Genomic DNA, 23,008 nt, shown 5'->3' on the forward strand with positions numbered 1-23,008 from the left:
AAAGATTTCATTTTTTCCCAATAACATTACTAAAAGTTTGAATAATAATAATTCTACTATAAATTACGTATGAATAATACATAAAGCAAACAAAATAAGGTTACGATATCAAATTATAGAGCTAAAAGCAAAGCAGATCTATGCTTAGCAAACACTTCTAATTATTTAGAAAAGATCAAAATATTGTTCTTAAAAATTTCTTAAGATCATGCCATCTACTAAATTAAGGTAATGAATAACTTCTTACTCAACAATCAAATTGAATCATTCTGTCAATACAGGGAAAAACTCCAACAGGAAGACCAAATGTAGAAAAATTCGCATCAACATGATTCAATCGATTAGTCTATCATAAATGATTCTTTACTCTTTCCGTTAAATTCACTGAATTGTTCCTATTTATTTATTTTTTGTTCGAACAACCTAATGACCAAATACAGGGTTTAACTTGGATTCGACCATCTACCAGTTCACGAAATAATAAGATAAAGATTTCCTTCATTCATTCACAACAAATAAATGCTCAAATGGTAGCCAACATATAAACACCACTTTGTATCTTTCCCCGAATAGTATGGTCACCAAAAATCAATATCCGTCAAAAGTAACAAGTTAAATAATTCTAATTCCACACTATAATAATTCAAAACTCAATCTTAACCCTCTGTAAAATAATAAATTTCGTACTTTCTTCGTGACTTGTCGGTTGGCGTGCAAACCTGCGTTCGATTTCCGGTGGAATCTCATGTGCTTCGGATCACATGTTAATTAGGTCCCCGTCTCATATAGCTTAGCTGATGCACACGAACAGGAAAGCAGTTTTTTAATAACCGGTTAATGTACGTGCCTTTAGCATAAGAAACCTGAACAGTTCCCGACAAAAACTTAAATTCCACTTTAGGTCTAGGTCTCATATAGCCTAGCTGCGGAAAGGGATCCTAACTTATCTCGATAAATTTTATAAGTTCTTCCAAAGTTAGTATATAAAACATGGTTCAATAATACAACATTTGTCCTCACGATCGCTACAAATATAAAATAACCATCTATCTAATACGTAAAAGCTCGGCATTTACTTCAGTTCTTAGCTAAAAACTGTATTTGGTTTCTACTGTTTATCTTTTCCTAATCCTTGTTTTCAATTGAAACCAAATTAACTAAATGAGTTGTTTATCTATATATTGTAGACATAGTTAATAATCAAGTAATATTAATTTCAAATAGTTTCATTCTGTGCTCTTGCAAGAAAAATAAGAAATATATTATTTTTTTCTTACCTGTTGATTCTCAACGGAAACAGTAGTCACAAATGTTGGTAGTGAAGTAATCCAAATATTGTGTACCACAATGTAAAGAAACAAAATATTTAATTGAATTTTAAAATGTGTATAAAACAGGCAATGTACGAAGTGGAGGCAGTTTGAATATTCTTTAGGATTCATAATCCAATGGAAAATTTAGAGTGCCTTGACTTCTACAATGCAAATGACCGGCTATGACTTCTAGAACTAGGAAGACTCAGAAAGAATGTGCAAGAATGTTGACATGACGGAAAAATCATATAAATACTACCGGATTCTCTTCCGGGTAGGAGAAGTTCTATTTTGACGTCGAAACTCTGCGAGTCAAATTATTCATAATTAGTTTTTGTCACTCCGTCATTCTGTCCATCAGAGGTTCTGCTCGTCATCGTTACCAAAAGTAAGTGATTATGCATTGTCTTCTCTAGTCTTTAAGTCATACCAGTCCACATCATGCTCTGTAGTTATTCAGTCATTCAAGATCAGTTCATTAAATTCTTATTTTAAATTATTTCTGTGTTGTCGAATTTTATCTTTGAAATTCTACTCCCATGTTTCTAATTCTGAGCTACGCTATCTACGCCCCCAAGACTTGCATTAGTTTAAATTACTTCTTGGAGGAACTGGGTGGATGTTAAGGCCATTCAGTAGTTTTCAGGTATGAGAATTGTTTGGGGTTCGCGACCCAGACAAGAGGTCTCCGTTCGACATGCCTCCAGAAGTTTCTAACTGCCTTTTACGTCACAAAACCGGTCACGTTTAAGGTAGATTGCAAACCTATTTTTAAGGTTTTAGCACAAAAAAGAAAACATTTTATTATACTTGAATGTATATACTACAATAAAAATCACCAAATTCTACAAAAAATATTCATTGCTTAGAAAAAACAAACGAATAGCAATCTCAATAATTTCATATTTAGTACAAAATTAATCTTTTCTGATCTCAATTATTTTTTCTGAAAATGAAAAAAATTCATTTCAATGGATTATGCTTTTAGTTTAAGGAAATAAGAAAATATGTTATTTTCCTCAAAATTCTAGGTCTCTAGGACGCTATAACTACATCGCATAAGACAACTTGGAAGCATTCGGCAAAATATATGCGCTATGAAACAAAAAGAAGTTAGTGATTTCCAAATGGATTCACACGATCAACTAGAATTACTCTTACAAGATTTTATTATAATAATAATATAAATTAGTCTCAGGATCGTTTCCTAATAATGTTTCATATCTTGTAATCAGTTAAAGAAAATGAACTTCTATTTGCATATATATTTAAGAAAAGTCAATTTACCTTCAAATATAAGGGCAGATGAAGCAAGGTAGTCACAGCGTTCAAAACGATCACTAAAGTGTATACTTTAAATTCAAGAAACGAAATGAAAGTGTTCTCCATAATCCAGTTTTTATATTAATCAGAAAACCACGCCAACTTTCTCAGTGAAACTCCTTAAAATAAAAAAGGATCCTCTAAAAAATAGATAACTCCGATTTACAGAAAAAAAATGTTGCCTATAGGTAGTTGTAATATCCATCCTCTTTTTTAAAGACACACTGTAAACCCATTCTTCTCTGGAATTCTATAGGATTGGTTGACACACAAGCCATAATTCCCAACCCCTCATAACAACAGCAGCAACCAGCGCAATCAAGAATTTCTAAAACGTACAATGGACTTCTTAACGAAAAAACTTCTTTCTTGTTACTCCAACATCGAAAGAACGCGTCCTTTGCAGTGCCTTATTAACACCCATAGAGTCCAGCAGTGGATTTTTTATACAATTTGTGAGTATATTTTTCTCTTTATATAATTCGTATACATGCAACTAGACTTGTTCAAAAGTACTTACCTATATTCCATGAGGGTGATAGTTCGATCCCCAAGCAAGTATTTAACATTTTCATGACAAACAAAGTATTGCATCTACCGTACAGCCATCATTTCCTCCCCTTACTTATTCCTGCAGTCATCATTCACTTCCTTTACATTTTATGAATAAATAAAACCTAGTCTACAGGTAATAATTAAAGATTTCATTTCATTTACCAAATGTTTGCAAAACTTTACTCTACCCAGTTTTAGGGAACTCTGTAATACTGTATTCATCTCCAATGTTTAAGGATTTCCATGGTTATTCCTCAACCATGTCAGTTTCTGATTGACAGCATCCCGTTTGCCTTTGATGCATGCTGTTCTGCGTTCAATACTCACATAATGCGCACATATTACAGCAACTTTAGATTATATCAAAACAAAATAGAAGTATATGTTTTAGAAGTAAACGTTTGTACTCAATTTTCTACCTTCCAAAATAAGATAGACGTTACAGTTTATTTGTATTCACAACTAACGTTTTGTACTATGATACTATTGTTTGGAAGTGCACCTGGTATTCTTGGATGCTTGTCGTGGCTGCAATTACGTGGCATGGTTTCAAATTTTTGAAATGGGTAAAGGCAGTTTAAGAGTTTTGGTGCATCGAGCAAAAGAAACATATAATTTTCACATAAATAGGTGGAATTCGCGAAGTTTAAATTAATTTGATAAATAGCAAGAATTTCACTGGTCTTGTGTCAGTTTGAAAATTCTCTTCAGCGTGTGTTTAGAGGGGCCAAAAAATAATTTAGAAAGGGCTGTGCCTCCTCTGTCCCTCCCTGGCTACGGGCCTGGAAGCACTTTTTGACCATTTTCTCTCTCTGGCAGATATTTTTACAAAAATAAAATAAAATAAAAATAAACATATGCTTTTAAAAAGTCTTAAAAATACACGTGTTTAAAACAAAATGTTTAAAATGTATATACAATTTCTTTTAAACAAAATCAATTGTTTAAAACAAGTTTTAATCATTTGTTTTAAGCAAAACAACCCTGGTAACTAGCGACATCTCACCAAAGATGGCGTCCCCGCAGCGACGATCCGCGGTGGCTCCTCTTCCGTTTTGAAAATTATACCACCACCGGGAGAGGCGATGAAACGCCAATGAACCACAGAATTATTCACGAAAAATATGTTAAATCGCCTATATGTGTGATTTGTTTACATTAAGGAGAGTCTAAAACCACTTTAAAAAAGTATCAAAAAGGACCCAGGAGGGTGCTCGGAACTACAAACTTATGATTAGGGTCTACTAGGCGGGTGTTCGTCTGACTTCGCCACGGAGGCGATGACGAAGACGTCGCTTGTAAAGACATAAATCGTTGAGATCTTTTTAATTTGGTCAATCAGAGTGCTTCTTTAAGCATGTATATTAGACTATAACTGTTTGGGATGAGATAAAATGCGTTCGCTATGTAATTTTATAACAAAATGACACGTGTCTATTTACTTTATTTCATAATTCTTCCATACTCATTTTCTAATGTTTGACGACAGTTGCCATCTAAATTCATACAATTATCGCACTTATCTCAAGATTTTTCACTTCATGGCGTTGTGGCAGTTGTTTATCTTGACCCCCGGAGCTCACTTTAGGAACAATTTGTCAGGAAAACAATAATATAGAATAATAACCGCATGCACATGACTGGCGATAGTTCGTGTTGGTCCCTTCGCGATTCTCCGCGACGAATAGAAGGAGCGCGGAACAAAACTAACTTCTCGCTGCTACGCGGTGGTAATTTCCCGACTCGAGATATTTATTTCAACTCGACAAAACTATGCCACCAGTGGGACACTAGCGGCAATCCTTCGGCGCGTCGCTATATGGACGATCGACATTTAGTCGCAAGTGGTTCACTAGGTGTTGGCGGCGTTTACGGCATGGGGTACGTGCTCGCTATGCCTTACTGATTTTTTTCTATGGCGCTAAAGGCTAAATCCGAAAATTGTTAATTTCTTCCGATTCCAGAAGTAGTACTCCCCCTCTTGGCGCGAATGAGCCACCGTGACGTCATAGGTCGAAGCTCAATGCCCTTGGCCCGGGGTCAATAACCTAGGGGTACTTAGGACCACCCCCTCTAGATTTTGGCAGGGGTACCTTGGCCCACCCCCTAAAATTTGGTAGGGATACATAGGACCACCCCCTTAAAATTTTGGAAATTGCCAAATCTAAAAATTGGGTATGGTAGCCTAGAACCATAGTATGTACTTCTATTAGTATTGGGGATCTATCTCGTTCCCTTTCATGGGTAAAAAATTGCCAAAAGTTAAATTTCGGGTGTTTTTGACCTGATTTATCTCTTTGATGAGGTGTTATTACACTATATAGTTATATGGGCGCATACAGGGGTCTATTCCCATTCATAAGATATGGATACATTGATACACCACTTTAAATTTTTGGGAGGGGTACCTTGGGCCACCCAATAAATTTTGGAAATTGCCCAATTTAAACATTTGGTATAATAGTATAGGACCCTAATATAGATCACTATAAATTTGGGTGGTCCACCTCGTTCCCTTTTAGGGGTACAAAATTGCCAAACTATAAACGTAAGCAATACGTTGTACCACGTGTTTGGTTTTTCATCTAATTTATCCCATTGGATGAGGTCCTATTACCTTATATGCTTATGTGGTCATGCATAGGTGTACATTCCCTATCATAAAACATAGGTACACTGAAGCACCTCTTTAAAATTTTGGGAGCGGTACATTGGCCCACCCCTTAAATTTTGGAAATTGCCCAATCTAAACATTCGGTATTATAGTATAGAACCCTAATATAGATTATTTAAATTTGGGTGGTGCACCACGTTCCCTTTTCGGGGTACAAAATTGCCAAATTTGCAAAAAATTGCCAAAATTGGGCCTAAAACCAAACACATGGTGGTACAAAATTGCCAAATTTTAGTACCACCACGTGTTTGGTTTTAGGCCCAATTTATCGCCTTTGATGAGGTCCTATTACCTTATATGGTTATATGTAAATATACACGGGTTCATATTCTATCACAAGACATGGGTATATTGATTCACCCCTTTAAATATTTATTAATGGGGTACCTTAGCCCACCCCTTAAATTTTGTAAATTCTCCAATTTAAGCATTCGGTATTATAGTACAGTACCTCACTATGTATCACGATAAGCACGGATGGTCCACCTCGTTCCCTTTCGTTAGTAAAGAACTACCAAACATCAAATTTCGGAGGTTATTGACCCATTTTATTTCATTTGATGAGGTCTTATTACCTTACATGATTATATGGGAATGTATAGGGGTCTATTCTATTTCTTAAGATGAGATAGATACATTGGTGCATCCGCTGAAAAATATGAGGGAATACATTTACCCCACCTTAAATTTTGGAAATTGCCAAATGTAAACATTTAATATAGTACTATAAGACCCTAATATGTATTAGTATAAATTTGGGTGGTCCATTTTTGTTTCCACTTATGGATAAAAAATGTTAAAAATTGAAATTTCGGAGGTTTTGACCCCCTTTGATACGGTTTTATTACCTTATATGAATATATGAATGTGTTCAGGGGTTTATTTTATCTTATAAGGCATGAGAACATCGATGTTTCATCTTAAAAATTGGTATAGGTACATTGGCTCACCCTTAAAGTTAGGAAATTGCCCAATTTGGTATAATAATATAGGTTCTTATAAATTTCTTTCCCTTTCATGGGTAAAAATTAACAGAAATTAGTATGACCACGTGTTCGATTATTGACTCAATTTATTCCCTTGATAAGGACTTAGCACGTTATATGTGTATGTACAGAGGTTTATTACATTTATATTTTTAGGTTCCCTTCTAAATTTTGTTGGGGTACATAGACCATTCCTTAAATTTGGGAATTGTCAAATAACAAAATTCGGTAAACGTTTTCTAGGACCCTTTGAAAAATGTTGGTGTCCCTCTTATGGCCAAATATTCCAATTTCGAAGGTAATTCACCTATTTTATCTTTTTTGATACGGCTTTATCATTGAATGAGTACAGGATTTATTACCTTTTTCATAAGACGCAGGTGTATTTTTGTACCAATCTCGAATTTTGGGAGGGGTACATTTCTTATTGTTAAATCAATAATTGGTAGTTGTTCTTAGAATTGGGTGGTATCTCATTCTTTGGGTAAATCATTGTCAAATGTTAGTATGATCACGGGCTCAGTTATTGACCTATGATGGGATAAGAAGTCCAGGACATCGGTACACAAACTTTGTAGGATAATTTGAGAATTGTAAAAATGAAATTTCGTCATTAGTTTTGATTTATTCCCGCTTATAGACCAAATATAAACGTAAGCAATATGATGTACCACGTGATTGACCTTGATGAGGTAGTGTACAGAGATTCATTTCCTTTGCTGTGGTACTTCTTAAGTTTGAGTACACACTTCTAGAAAGCAGTTGGTTCTGCTAAAGTAAACAATTGACGGACATTATAAACCTTATTGAACATACAATGATATGGTTAATTTTAAGACAGGTATATCGAGAGAGGTATTCTTTAAATTCGGGAATTGTGATGAACAGAATTTTAACACAAGGCGCGAGATTTGAAACAATACATTGAACTTTAATCACAGCTCATAGTCTAAAATCACTGGTGGTGGTTGATTTGCCCTTGAGCTTTAGAAATCTGATAGGTAACCTGCTTGTATGTTTACTTAAGCCTGGCTCAGATGGGACTGAAGTAAGGCTGCGATTCACGATGAAAAATTCACGACCTTACTTAACGATCATGTCAGAAGTAACTTGCACCTAGTTCAGGTTGAAATTTTCTGCTCTCCTTATTTGGATCCTGACTTGGAAGAAATAAAAGCAGTTTCTATTTTCAGCTGGACTTGCATACAACTACCGAAGAGTAGCGCATGACGACATTCAACTTTATTTCTCGCTGTAATTTCAAAACAATAGTCATACGAAAAATATGATTTTTTGTATAATGTAAAGCACGATTTATATTATTTAAAAAATGAAAGAATAAAGACCTCAGAGTAGGTATGCAGTGAAATTAGTAGTGTCTTCCCGAACACTACAGGTGTGAACAAACGTAATTACATCTTTTAAAAGAATACAAATAGGTGATTATTGTGCAATTTGTATCCCAAAAAAAATGTAACGTTAAAAAAGCGTGCAGGTTTACTTTTGGCACACCACTCGAAATAATTGTTCAAACATTAGAATTCTTTCACTAATTACCTTCTTATTGTTTTCTAAATGATTTACGCTGGGCGACATGAAAATATCCACATGGCATAGTTAAAATTCCAGGGGGTATCATAAGCAATTGTTGAAAAATTATAATTCTTTTACGATTTGCGTTTAAATACAGCGTCGGGATGCATGCATAAAAACTACAGCCCAAAAAGCACAAAACTACCTGCACTAGGTAGCCACTAACAAGCACAAATGCTATCTAACAGAGTCATAGCCGAGCAAAGCTGTAGGGCTCGAGTGTTAGCGAGGTGGTGCATCTGAAGGGAACAGGCGCATCAGCGAAGGTGGGTATTCGCATATGCGAAAGTAGTGAAAACGAGTGGCTTTAGACAATGATACGAGTTTCAATAGCATTTGTCATGGTTTCATACTAGTAGCGTTCCACTTGTAAACAAAATACAACTTCTGTAAACTGTGCAGAAATTCATCGCCGGTGGAAAATAGTTTCTATATAGGCATCTTTCATATCAACTCATTTATTTTATCCATCGTAAAGCACTTGTAATAATTTTAGATTAGTAATCCTACACTTCGAAACATAAAATTCAGATGTGATGCGCCGAAAACAGAAACAATGAAAGTTAATTGTCATCAGTGTTATTTGACTTTTGTGAAATTTTAGGGAACAGTTCTACAATGCTGGCACAATACAAAAATTCCAGGTGTACTGCATGAGATGGGTTCCTGGTGGGTATAAGTTTACTTTATGGGCTATGTGGGCATTTTTTGTGGGTACTGAGCTGAGAGGATGTACTCCTCTTTCTTCTTTATTTTAGCTTTTCCGCGCCTCATAACTGCCCTCATTTAGATATTTGGACAAGCCATTTGATTTTCAGTTTTACAATCTGGTGGATCCAAGGATCTACAGACAATTTTTCAGCTGATACAGACTCCTTCATGTTCGTATATTGCTGCTGAATTTTCGGAGTTACTAATTTCAATAAGGTATGGAACTGAATAATCCATTCTGTAGTTTTTTTGTAGGAACGAGGATTTTTAAGTAGTTCATTATTCACCATTGAAAATACGGTGCTTTCCTGTCCATTATTGCGGCGAAGAATTCACCCCTGGTCCACCAGCTCCTCTTTACTCTCTCTCTCTCTTTTTGGTGGGGGAGGGGAGAGCGGATTTTGTGTCAGCAACAGAGCAGATATCGCTGCTATGGCTATTTGATCCTCTTCAGATGAACTCATATCGTGAAATAGAAAAACAATAATATTTATGATATGCGTAACACGTTCTAATACAGCGACCACGGGAGGCTCTGCTGGTAAAACCTACTTAGTTTTAAGGATCGTCTGAGACTCCTACATCACCTCAGGATAAAAGAAATTTATGGAAGTTTGAGTTAAGCAACACTGTTTAGTTGTAGCCTGGGTTGAGGCCATAGTTCAGATCCGTGTGAGACGGGCTTTATTCGCTAATAAATATATACACAAAAAATTTATGTTTTTGATTTTTATTTGTTCTTTCACGGTTCGTTTCCCATGGAAGCTCTTCGAGCAACATAGTTGTGAGTAAATTAAAAATTCCTATCTTTTACGGTTTACTTGATGTGCAATTTTGATATTAGATGAGTGTTTTTACTATAAATTATTTTTAGAAAGTTTGATATGTTTTTCAACATTGAAATTTATATGATATTTTACTTTTATAATTAAAAAAACAAAGTTTTTAAAGTTTATAATTTTACTATTTTGAAACTTTTTAACAAGTAGTTTGCATAGCAAACGATTTATTTATAAGTTCGAAACAAAGTTTCTCTTTAGGAGATTTCATTGAAATCGAAACGTCAAAATATGAGATTCTGATGAAGCGAATTATTTACAAGTTCACACTATAAGTGTTCGAAGTTTGTGCAACAATTTTAATATCCTCACAACTATGTTGTTCGTAGAGCTTCATATCGAAGCAAACCGAGTCAAGTTCCAAAGTAATTTAAATATGATCACAGTTAAAAATTGTTCATTGAGTTAACAATGGAATTCTTTAATACGTTCACAGCATAGCTGTTCTACATTATGTAAAATAGCATCGTATTAATCCGAAAGAACAAATAATTAATATAATCACAATCTACGATTGTTCTGTTAAGAAATATAAGAAGGAAACTAACAAAAAATTGAAACTGATCTAATAATAATTAATTAATTAATTTTAAAAATCTGTAATGTTATACTGTGATTTTTTATTTATATAGTTACCTTATGAACACAGAAAGTTTTTAAGATACGCGAATGAAAACTGCAGAACTTTATTTTTTCACATACACAAATTGTAAATCGTGAAAAGTTATTTTCATATAGGTCAATTAGAATTGCAGAAACTTGTTTTTGAATTACAATCATGCAATATAAAATGCACTTTTTCATACGTTCGTTTCATTACACGAAACTCTTATTGAAAAATGCAGAAATTTGTTTTAACATACACGAATCAAAGAAAAAATACAGAAACATACTCTCCTATACATGTTACAGTTTTTAACTCCATGAAATAATTTTTCACAAAATCTTTTAGGAATGATAATGCAAAACATATTTACACATTTTACTATTTTCGAAACATTCTTCATAGAGTCACAACTTTTACTTCTATGTTTAAACGTTCGCACAAATAATCAAAACCGAGCTTCTGATGAAGCGAACCCTCAAAAAATGCAAAAGCAAATGATCTAATTTAAATTAATTCGATCACAGCATACCTGTTCAACATTATGAAAATGAGCATCGTATTGATGCGAAAGAACAAATAATTACTATGATTACAATCTACGATTGTTCTGTTAAGAAGCGAATCAATAAAAGTTTAAATCGATTCGTCAATTTTTAAGTATTTTCGAAATAAGTTTCTCTTTATGAGATTTCATTGAAGTCGATCACAGCATAGCTGTTCCACGTTATGTAAATGAGCGTCGTATCGATGCGAAAGAACAATTTTCTTAGTATTTTCGAAACGTAGTTTCTCTTTATGAGATTTCATTGAAATGATACGTCAACATATGAGCTTGGGAAACAAGCAAATTATTTAATGGATCACATTCTACGAGTGTTCTGTTAAGAAAAAAGTTATGAAAGGAAACAAGAAATATATATATATAATAAATTTTTATTTACAAACATTCTTTAACACATTCCTTAAAATATTGTTTAATACATTCAATATTTATATTACTATGCACAATTACATATTGGCCAATTTAATGCTGAAAGTCTTACTTTTCTTTTTTTTATTTTACATAAAATGGTTTGTAATTGATTAACACAAGAGTTTTCATTTTCTATTACAACTTTTTTAAAAATGTAAATTATATTGTAAATCTTTTTGTAAGAATAATTCAGTAATTAATTGAATTTTGTCTTTGTTTAACAATATGTTATATAATGAATATGTAAATTCCGATAGTCTTCAATTTCGATATTACTATGCACTATTGTAAATTCTTCATATAACGCATGAAATGTTTGCATATTAATTAATACACGCCATGCTTTAAAGCACAGTATATCATAGTCCAAAGTAATACAATCATGTTCATTTACATTACTGCGATTTTGAAAACATCCGTAACACAAAAGTTTGTTCTGGTTTCCATCTTGCAATACACAGTAACACGTATTGTTCATTTACAGAGAAAGAATTACAATTATATTCGCAATGGTCGTATGTATTTAGAGAAATACACTGATACACTGACGATTGTTCATACACGTATTTATCCTGTTCAAGATATGTTTCTCTCAAATCAGAAAGGTGATAATCATTAAATGTAATTTCCTTGTATGTATAGTTAAATTAGTTTATAAGATATGGAATAATGTTGGTATCTATATATTTCACATGCATTTTAGATATTCTTTCAATATTTGTTCACGCGTTGATTTTCTAATTAGGAAATTCCACACAACAGTATTTAATTCTTTATCTGTTTCACTTACACATTTATACACAGTTTCATTTTTACGGCGAATTGCACAACTTTCACAAAGTAGAGGTTCAAAATGTTTATAATTTTCTAGTAGATGTTTTACACAAACTCAACTTACTTCATTAGGAGTACATTCACACTTTAGATCGTCGAATATCAAAATGTCTTTAGAAATTGTATTTTGATCTGCTACTTCCTCTTCAAAGGGTATTTCATTTGGATATCTGAAAATTATTTTAAACACAAATTCTTTCATTACCTCCTACTTAGGAAAAATAATTTTACATGTATCATCTTCTTCAGGAATATGACGATCAGTTGGATGGACAAGAATAATTTTCTGTTGTTTTTCAAGTTCAAATGGTTTTTGACGTGGTGAAATATACTTAGACTTTACACTGTTACTTTTGAATAATGAAAGATTAGTTTGAATTTCACCTTTTCGTTTTTTATTATGAGAAGTTAAAATGATTTTAGATGTAATGATGTATTTATTTTTCGTTTTGCGCTAGCGGAAAGAGACTGCCTTTGACTGTACATCTTATCACGGTAGTATCCGCTTTTTATCAGTATCACCCACAACCTGATTTATACTCACAAACCTTCACAGAAGACTGCACATTACCATATTTAATTTTCCATGTACATCACTTTTTATTATCAATCAATCTTATGAAGATTTTTATGTGTGAAAATAGACATTATGTAATAAATTACATGATACTGTTTTTTAGAAAACATTTTACTATTATAGTAACGTATAAATGTTGTATTCATAATACACTAAAGAATGGAAACCACATATTATTAAGTTCAGTATTGTCAAGATACAACTTGCAAGGCATTTTTTGTTGGATCGCTTCATTAGAAGCTCCGAGGAATATGTTTATACATTTAGAGGAGTAAAATATTATTGATTGTGCCATTACATGTACCTTTGCACCCCCGAACTTCATAAAGCAATACAAGCCTGTTATAAGATACTCAATATTAAATAAATGTGGGAATTCGAACTCGAAGGATCGTAATACATATAGTTTGTTCCAGATATGCACACACCTCCAAATAAAGTAAGATTCTTCTGGATTTCCTGCAACATGTCAAAGTAAAGGAGATAAAGAAAAATATATATTCACGAGTATCTTGACCATGAGGGCATACAATTAAATGAAAAAATATTGGAACGAACCCAGGACTGATGTATCCTCGTCGCCAGAAGTGTCTTTACATCGCCGTGGCGGGTATGTGACCGCGCAGTACTCCAACGAAAAGATGGTTGCATAATAACTTGTGAATAATTTTAAAGATTTTTTATTTTGACTAGGGAAATAACGTAGATATAGGGAGTAAAGGCATAGATTTGAAGCATCAGTACACTATCATCTCTAAAAGATTCGTATTCCCAGTTTTTCATTTTATTCTCTTATATGTTAAGTTAATAACTGCTGACAACTGCTACTAGCGCTTTTCACTCTTTAGAAATTTAACACGACATGTTCGCAGGACACTTTTCTAAGTCCTAAATGTATGCGTGAATTATTTCATTCGTCTCACTGTCCTTATTTCAGAATGGAAACTGAGTATGCTCAACGTGAGTATGTTTCGCTGTCGTCAAGCAAGGGTTGTAATAAATGTAAATAAGGTTCTTATTATTAAATAAAACACAGAAGTATCTATTCCACGTATAGCACAATATTATACAGTAATTAACCAACATGATAATCACTAACGCCCGCAGGATTTTTTCGAACGGGGGGGGGGCAAAACACCGATATAGAGTTTTTCGATGTATTGCCCTATATATATTAAAAGTCATAGTTTATCATTGATAGCGTGTATCATCTTACATTTTAAAATCGCCAGTGTAACATATTAGTCAGAACATAAATCTCTAGATATAATGTAGAGGGAAAAGAAGGAAAGAGAAAAGTGGCGTAAGTAATTTTACTGGATAGAAATCCCATCACCCTGGATAATCCATTACTCATACCCGCTTCCTGTCCCACGCATTTCAACTGCTGCGTTATATATATATGGCTCCATGTCAGAAGGGCCAGACGAAAGGGCGAGAATAGAAAGGCCCCAGTCAAAACGGGGCTCGGTTTTAAAAGGCCCCGCGTCAAAAGAGCAAGTTCAAAAGTGGCCCCGCGACAAAAGTGCCCGAGTCGAAAATACACAGCGTGAAAATGTTCCCCTCGTCAAAAGGGCCCGGGTCAAAGATCATCGAGGGAAAAAGAGAGTCCGAGACAAAAGGGCCCTATGTAAAAAAAACGGACAAATTGGACACCGCCTCAAAAGGACACGGTTCAAAAGATCCTTGCGAGTAAAGAGGCCGAGTCAAAAGGGCCTTATGTCAAAAAAGCCGGTTCAAAATAGCCCCCGCTTCAAAAGGGCACAGGTCAAGACGGTCCCGCGTCAAAATGACCCGAGTCAAAAAGGCCCCGCGTCAAAAGGAGCCAAGTCAAAAGAGCCCTACGTCAAAGGGGTCGGCAAATACAATTCCACGGCTAAAAACCTGAGATCAGGAGGGAAAATCAGGAGAAAGGTACATATTACCAGTGGCGTAACTAATTTTCTTGTGCCCTGATCGTTCATCGAAGTCATACCTTCCTCCTGCCGCCCGAATTTCAGCTGGTATATATATGTCAAAAGGGCACGGACAAAGGACAAGAATAGAAATGCCCAAATAAAAAGGGTCGAAAGGGCCCTGCGACAAAAGGATCCGAATCGAAACAGCCCCGCTGTCAAAAGGGCCGGAATCAAAAGGACGTCGCAACAAAAAGGCCCTATCAAAAATGTCCGAGTCAAAAGGGATCTCACCTCAGAAAGGACACGGGTCAAAACGGTCCCGGGTCAAAAGGGTTACATACGAAAGAGCACCGCGAAAGGAAGAACGAGTCAAAAAGTCCTCCGTTAAAACGGGACGAGTCAAAAGACCCCTGCGTCAAAAAGGACTGACTCAAAAGGCTCCACGTCAAAAGGGCCCGGCAAATATAATTTCACGGCGAAAAAGCCTGAGATCAGGAATGGAAATCAGGAGAAAGAAAGAGATATAACATGTGGTGTAACAAATTTTACTGCGGCCTGGTCATTGATCATCTATTTAATCATACCTGCCCCTGCTCTGCCCCACGCAGAGTTGATATATATATATATATATATATATATATATATATATATATATAGTTCTGTCAGAAGGACACGGCCAAAAAGGCGAAGACAAAAATGCCCAAGTAAACTACACCCCGGTCAAAAGGGACCAAGTCAAGAGGGCCCCGCTGTCAAAAGTGCCCAAGTCAAAAAGTCGTCGCGACAAAAGGGTCCTATCTAAAAAAATGCCCGGTGAAAAAGGACACCGCATCAAAAGGGCACGGGTGAACACTGTTCCGTGTCACAAATTCTCGTGTCGAAAGGGCCACGCTACAAAATGCCCCGAGTCAAAAGAGGCCCCGCGTTAAAAGAGGCCGTGTTAAAGAAGCCCCGCGCCAAAAAGACCCCGGGATAAAAGGCCCGGTAAATACAATTCCACGACTAAAAAGCCTGAGATCACGAGTGGAAATCAGGAGACAGAAAGATATATGACCACTTGCGTAAGTATTTTTACTGTGCCCTGGATCGTTGATCATCTATTTACTCATAACTTTCCCCTGCCCAACGCATTTCAGCTGGTGAATATATATTCTATGCCAGAAGGGCGAGGACCGAAATGCCCGACTCAAAAGGGCCCCGGGCGAAAAGGCCCCATAACAAAACTGCCCTAGTCAAAAACGGTCCCGCGTCTAAAGGGCTCGGCGACCAAATGGGCCGAGTCAAAAGGGTCCAAATCAAACGGACCCCGGGTAGAAAGAGCCCGGGTATGGAGTCGGCGACAAATGAGCCCGCGTCAAAAGGGCGCTGTTTCAAAAGTGCCCTGGTCAAGAAGTCCGGAGTCAAAACGGCCCCGCACTAATAACGTTCGAGTTGAAAGTGCCGCGCGTAAAATAGTCCCGAGTAAAAAAGGCCCCGCGTCAAAAGGGCCCGGTTCCACGGCTAAAAATCCTAAGATCAAAGCACGAGTGGAAATCAAGCATGCACAAGTGTAAATTGTCCCTTTGGTAAGTTGATGGTTTTGTGCAAAAGAAGGAAAAATATCTGTAGTTATTAGTAACAAATAGGAAATTTGAATGGTGATATAAGTTTTGTTTGGTTGTTGATTGTTCTGCAACAAATGCTATTGCTTAAGTCATTCTCCATTAAAGTAAGGTTGCACTCCCGTCTTTCGGAGTTCGTATTCTCGTTACTTTATATATTATTCATTTTCCCCTTAGTTCTAAAATTCGATTCTTAGTTCTAAAACATAATACATCATCATTATTTATTGTATAGAAAATCAACAAAAAAAATTAAAATTTATCACTACCTAATACTATACTTTTAACATTATCATCATCATCACTTGATTCGTTTTCGCCTTCATCTTCTATTTCTATATACATATTAAGCAATAATAATTTACCTTCTTTCAATTCAGAATCTTTGGATGGTCTAATTGTTAACTGATCATTTATATTAAAGTGTAATGGAAAACTTTTAACTAAAACGTCATTTAAAAATAAGTCTATAAGATGTTTATTAAGACTCGATTCTATATGCATTAACCTACCTATATAAAGAAATTTGTAGGCAGCAGCTAAATTATATACAAAAAGGGTGGTTTCTCAAGATCATCTTCTGCCAATCGACATGGAAATTCAACAATTTATTTTCTTGTAAGTAAATTAAACTCTTCTTTCACTGATTCAATCTGTTCTAATGTTACAACATCTTGTTTATCAATAGCATTAGATACATTAACCAATCTTTTATTCTTAAAATCCACCCAGGATGTAAAAACTTCTCTAGATTCTTCCATTATACTTTTTACATTACCAAAAATATCCATATTTATCATATAGCAAACGTCTTTAGGAAAGCTCTCTTTCTATGTACATTATAACAAACAATAATTGACCTTCTTCCATAGCTGAATTTTTACTTGGTTTAATTGTAATTATATCATTCTTGTTAAAGCTAAAAGGTATATTTTCAATCAAAGTATCACATAATATACCTCTAGAAACTATTTATCCAAACTTAATTCCATGTGCATTATATTCCCGTTATAGAGAAATTTGTAACCATTAGAAAGATTAAATATTCTAAAGATTGGCTCCTTAACGTTTTTAGCTCTTAATCGATATAATAAAGGTATGGTTTCTTTCTGCATAATTAATTTAGTAGTATCCATTCTAATCTTTTGAAAATCTTCTTTGTTTATGTATGTATCTTGTAACGTTTCTAATGCATCTTCAAATCGTTTTCTATCGTTTTCTAATTGATCTTCTACTGATTTAAGTTGACTTACGCTAACAACATCATTTAAATTCTCCAACAATTTTAATTTTTCTTCACTAATATCAACATTATCTTTCCTATCTTTAACATTACCAAATATATCCATATTCATTTATTATACAGAAAATGACCATCCTAATTTTTCAAAACATTTCTTTAACATCTCTATTTGTTTAGATAAGTGTTTAAAATCAATATCAAAATGAACATCGTGCTTTTTAAACAGATAATACAATACACATTTTAAGTTAATAAACAATACTCTTTTCGGATACAGTTCTTTAAAGGTTTCGTATAAGTTTTCGAATTCATTTATAAGTGTTTCTTCCATATGTCGTAAATTTAATGGTTTTTGATCGGTAAGGCGATAGTGTATTAAATAAACATCATCATAATATTTTGTGTATTTGTTTTTCTTTAGTACTTCTAAAACATCTTTTGTTGATATATCCCTAAATTCATAATTTAACACCTTGAACACATCTTCAGGAATAATTCTATCCTGTAAAGCTTGCAAACGAGACAGCTGTAACTTAAATCTTTTTATAGTATCATACCATGGTTTTCTTGCACAAGCAGCTGTCATTCCTTCATTAGTACTGTAAACAAAACTATTCGCTACAGAACAATAATCACAAATGTAACTGCTCATACCTTTCGTTAATGACTTACTACCACAATTACTGCATTTTAATGGTCCGGTGTTATAATTTGATAACATATCCTTTAAGGTAATTATTGGATATAACTTTACCAACTCTTCTTCCGTGTACAAAAATTTAGGTATTAACATTTTCCATAACTGAACAACTGTATATGCGTTGTTTTTATCTTTTAAGTCTATCTTACTAACATCCCGAAAATACCAACAAAAATTAAATGTAACTAGTGCATCTAGTTCATCCTCATGCTTCTCAAAATAATCTAAAAATCTATTGTGTAAAGCTTCCATATTTATCTTAAAACTTTTATGAATATAAACCATAAAAGCACTTAAACTTATTCATTTTTAATCATATACATAATATCACTAAAAGAATACCCTTGATTTATAAAATTTAAAACCTTAACACAAAGATGACCACATATAACTGAAATAAAGTCTTGTATTCGTTCGTCATTGTAAAATAAGTTTTCGGTACCAAGATATTGTACTAGTTGTTTAGGAGGAACACCACCATAAGAATCAAACACGTACTTTATGTGGTTATCTTTCCAATAGCATATCCAATGAGTACCAATGTTTTCTGATTTATCAAGGTTAACTACACCACACTAATTTACATAGGCTTTTTGTGGAAGTTCGTCACTCATAAATACGCCTCTAAATCGTTTTATCTTTAATTCTTTAACCAACCTCTCAATATCGAAGTTGGTCAATGGTTTTAGTTTTTTGATTTTTCTGGTTAACCTGCTCCATGTTTTTCTTCTATAGCCATATTGTGTCTTTTTTGTTCTTCTAATTCTTGTTTATTCTTCTTAGCATCCAGTACAGTTTTAGTAATCGCTGCTGCACCACCTGCTAATGAACCGACTATTCCTAAAGCTGCTAAAATGGCTGGAATTGTAAAAATAAAACCACCCATATGTTCTTTCTTAATCTTTTTCATTTGTGCAGTAGTTAAAGTTAAATCCATTCCTTTACCTTCCTTAATTTTCTTAGATTTATCACTAAGTTGTTTCTTTGTTAATACATGATCGATATTTAAATCCTTTAGTTCGTTATAAGGAACACTAAACATACAACCTTTAATAGAACACATCTTTCTATTTATTTAAGAGAAAATCTTAGTTTGTAGAAGTACATTCGTTGTTGCTCCACCAAATTCAATTAAGGAATCATTCTCATCTGTTATCCTTATCTCAAAATTGTCAACCTTGTCTTTAGATATAGGGAAAATAATGGATAAGTAGGCTCATAAATAATACTATGTTTAAACTCAGCATCTGTTTTAAAGCATGCTATAATTCCTGTTTCTCTATGTGTGTATTATGTATCTTTAACAAACATACCATCTGCTATATTACAGTGAACATTTATAGTATCAAACGGATGAAACTTTGGCAACTTACTTCCAATATGTGTTTTGTTTTTTTCTAAAACTTCAAGAACATTAAACCCGAGGACAGTACCTACACTCCCAATTGTAACATCATTACTATCAGTTTCAATTTTAACTCTATTTCTTAAATGATCTTCTGATAATGTTATGTTGATGGATTGAGATTTTAAATATTCATTAAGACTGTTTAAGCTGTATTGCCCTTCTGGTATAAAAACTTGTCTATCACCATATGAGAAACTGTGTTTTTCTGTTGTTATGTTTGGGGTTAGATATGTACTGTAAAACCCAACTAGTCCTATACTTAAATAGTTGCTTCTGTTGTCTAATTCGTAATGGTGTTTCTTCTTTAAAACAGAAGTATCACTCGTTAGCTTAAATACCTTAGCCATTTATTATATAATAAATGAACGAGTTTGATTTACCTAGAGATATTCCAAGAGAGAAAGTAATCAAGTTAACAGAAGATGTCATTCGAAAGTTAGAATGCAGTTTAAAGAAGAAAAAGAGAAAACTACGAATTGTTAAATATGCATACTACACTCTGATCACGTTATCAGTCATACTTTCTGCAACAACTGGATTTATTAATATTTTTATACCTGTAACAATTTACTCAATATTAACAACATCTCTTGCAACTGGAAGTGCTATAATAACAGGTTTGTCTTCTAAGTTAAACATAAGCAAAAGAAAAGACGAATATAAAACCATTGTCACTTGTATTAACTCATTTAAAGAACAGTTAGAGATGATAATAACATTAAATGGTGAAATGGATAGCGAATATATAAAAGATACGTTGCTTAAGATCAGAGAACAACTTAAAGATATAAGATAGGTAATGTAAATACAAGTCAAGTCTCTAATCCTTGGCCCTTCACATGTGAAGGGCCTGAAAGTCTTGGAAACGTTTCAACTGTTTCCTTCGCATCACGTAAGACCAAAGTTTCAGAGTAGATTTGAAGACCTGGAGACTACAAAGGGCGTCCGTAATACGGACACCCCTTCCAAATGAACAACCTCACACAACCTTCATTAATGAACCGGGTCTGTACTCTCTAATCATAAAAGAACGATTTTCTCTATAATAAATGAGTATGAAAACTATTAATTGGGATGTAAAAGAGATTATAAAAGAAACAACAGCTAAGAAAAGAAATGGAGAGCTTATACCTGATGATGTTCGATGCCTTATAGTGGGTTCGTCTGGGTCTGGTAAGACGTTTTTGTTATTTAACTTCTTATTACAGCCAGGTTGGTTAAACAATAATTACTTCTACATATATTCTAAAAGCATGAATCAGCCAAAGTATGAGCAGTTAAAAGATCGATTTGAGAAAGCAGGACTAAAGTTTAAGAAGCAAATAGCAACGTTCTTAAGCGGTAATGATTCTATTGTACCTATTGACGAATGTGAAGAATACTCTGTTGTTGTGTTTGACGATTACATTTTGGAGAATCAAGATACTGTTAGAAATTACTTTACAAGAGGTAGGCATAGATATTTAGACTGTTTCTATCTTGCACAAACATATTCAAAAGTACCTAAACAGCTTATAAGAGATAACGTAAACTTTCTATGTATATTCAGGCAAGATGATACTAATCTTAAACATGTGTATAATGAGTTTGTTGGAGGAGATATGTCTTATGATAAATTTAAAGAGTTGTGTTCAAAATGTTGGCAAGAAGATAATGGTTTCATAGTAATTGATATGACAAGGAAGGTAAACAATGGTAAGTATAGGAACAAGATAAAAAACTTCTTGAACGTTTGATGTTTCTGATGTTTGACGTTTTAACGTTTGACGTTCTTTGACGTTTATTGACGTTCTTTGACGTTTATTGACGTTCTTTGACGATTATTGACGTTCGTTCGTTTCCTATACAATAAATGGATGAGAAAGAAATTGATAAAAATATTAAGTTGAAGGAGTTCTTGATAAAGGGCTTCAAATCTTGGAAGAAAGAAAGAGCAGGTATATACGATAAATTTAAGACACAAGAGCAACCTGTAATTGATGCTATTCAAAACTTAGGAAGTGAGATCAAAGAAGTAGCAGAACAAAATAAAAATCTAATAACTGAACTTGTTCCAATTGCACATAAGACGGCTTCAATAGATCCTAGTCTACTAGAAACACCTAAAAAGATAACTTATGATAGTTCTCCAAGTAGTAGTGATACGCCTATAACGGGAGAAATAAAACAAATGAGAAAACAAATTAAAGACAAAGTGGAAGGAGTAGAGCCTTTAACAGCAGCACAGTCATTTGGTAAGATTGCAACGAAATATTATAGTAAAAGAAATGATAGTGTATTTGGAATAAGAACTGTAGAAAAAGATGGGAAAATAATAAATAAGATAGGAAATTCTGAAGTTAAAGTGAGTTGTGATGATTTGATAATTAATGGTAAAACTTATAAAGGAACAGAAGGTCTATGGGAATTGTTAACGATGAATACTAATAAAACCATTGAAGATTATGATGATGACGATTTTGAACAGTACAAGGAAATAATAATAGAATCAGATGCTGCCTTCCAAAGATATAATCGAGATAAAAAGTAGCATCTAATAGAGGTTCTAAGTACATTAATATTATCAAGCCTATTTGGGATAATTATATTAAACCATCTTTACCTCCAACTCCTAAAAGGACTGGGGAAGGAATAAAACAATATACAGAGATACCTAAAGAATATATATGGATGGATGGTGTGAGAAAGTTAATTGATCGGTTAATAGTTATAGATGGAGAAGAAAAGGCTGGTAATAATAACTTTTATAATGAGAAAGTGTGTATAGTGAGTATGATTAATAATAAGCTTTCACAATTTATTCCCAATGATCCAAAAGTTATAGGTTATCTTAAATACGTTACCACCACGATTCTGGAATGATGAGAAGCTTGGAAAAGGATTAGTAAATGATTTGATTAATAAATTCCCATTTGAATTACATATTCCAGGATTTTCGTATTGTGGTCCGGGAACTAAGCTACAAGAAAAATTAGAAAGAGGTGATAAAGGTATTAACCCATTAGATAAGGCTTGTAAAGAACACGATATATACTACAGAGACAATAAAGATACAGAGTCAAGACATATTGCAGATAAGGAACTAGAAACTAAAGCATGGAAAAGAGCATTTAGTAGTGATGCGTCAATTGGTGAACGATTAGCTGCTTTTGGGGTTGGTACTGCTATGAATG

The 23,008-nt window shown here is 33.9% G+C and overlaps 1 long non-coding RNA gene across 1 annotated transcript in view; it reads left to right on the plus strand.

The window, feature by feature from the left end:
* The first annotated feature begins 1,580 nt into the window (after positions 1-1,580).
* The window catches only part of LOC145674583 (uncharacterized), a 199,436-nt gene continuing 178,008 nt past the window's right edge, over positions 1,581-23,008 (plus strand). The window contains exon 1 of the long non-coding RNA XR_014128990.1: positions 1,581-1,701. This is a non-coding gene — a long non-coding RNA (uncharacterized LOC145674583). The remainder of the gene's footprint in view (positions 1,702-23,008) is intronic.

This window comes from Thermobia domestica, chromosome 17, assembly GCF_964235325.1.
Source record: "Thermobia domestica chromosome 17, izTheDome1.hap1.1, whole genome shotgun sequence".
NCBI classification, from domain to species: Eukaryota; Metazoa; Arthropoda; class Insecta; order Zygentoma; family Lepismatidae; genus Thermobia; species Thermobia domestica.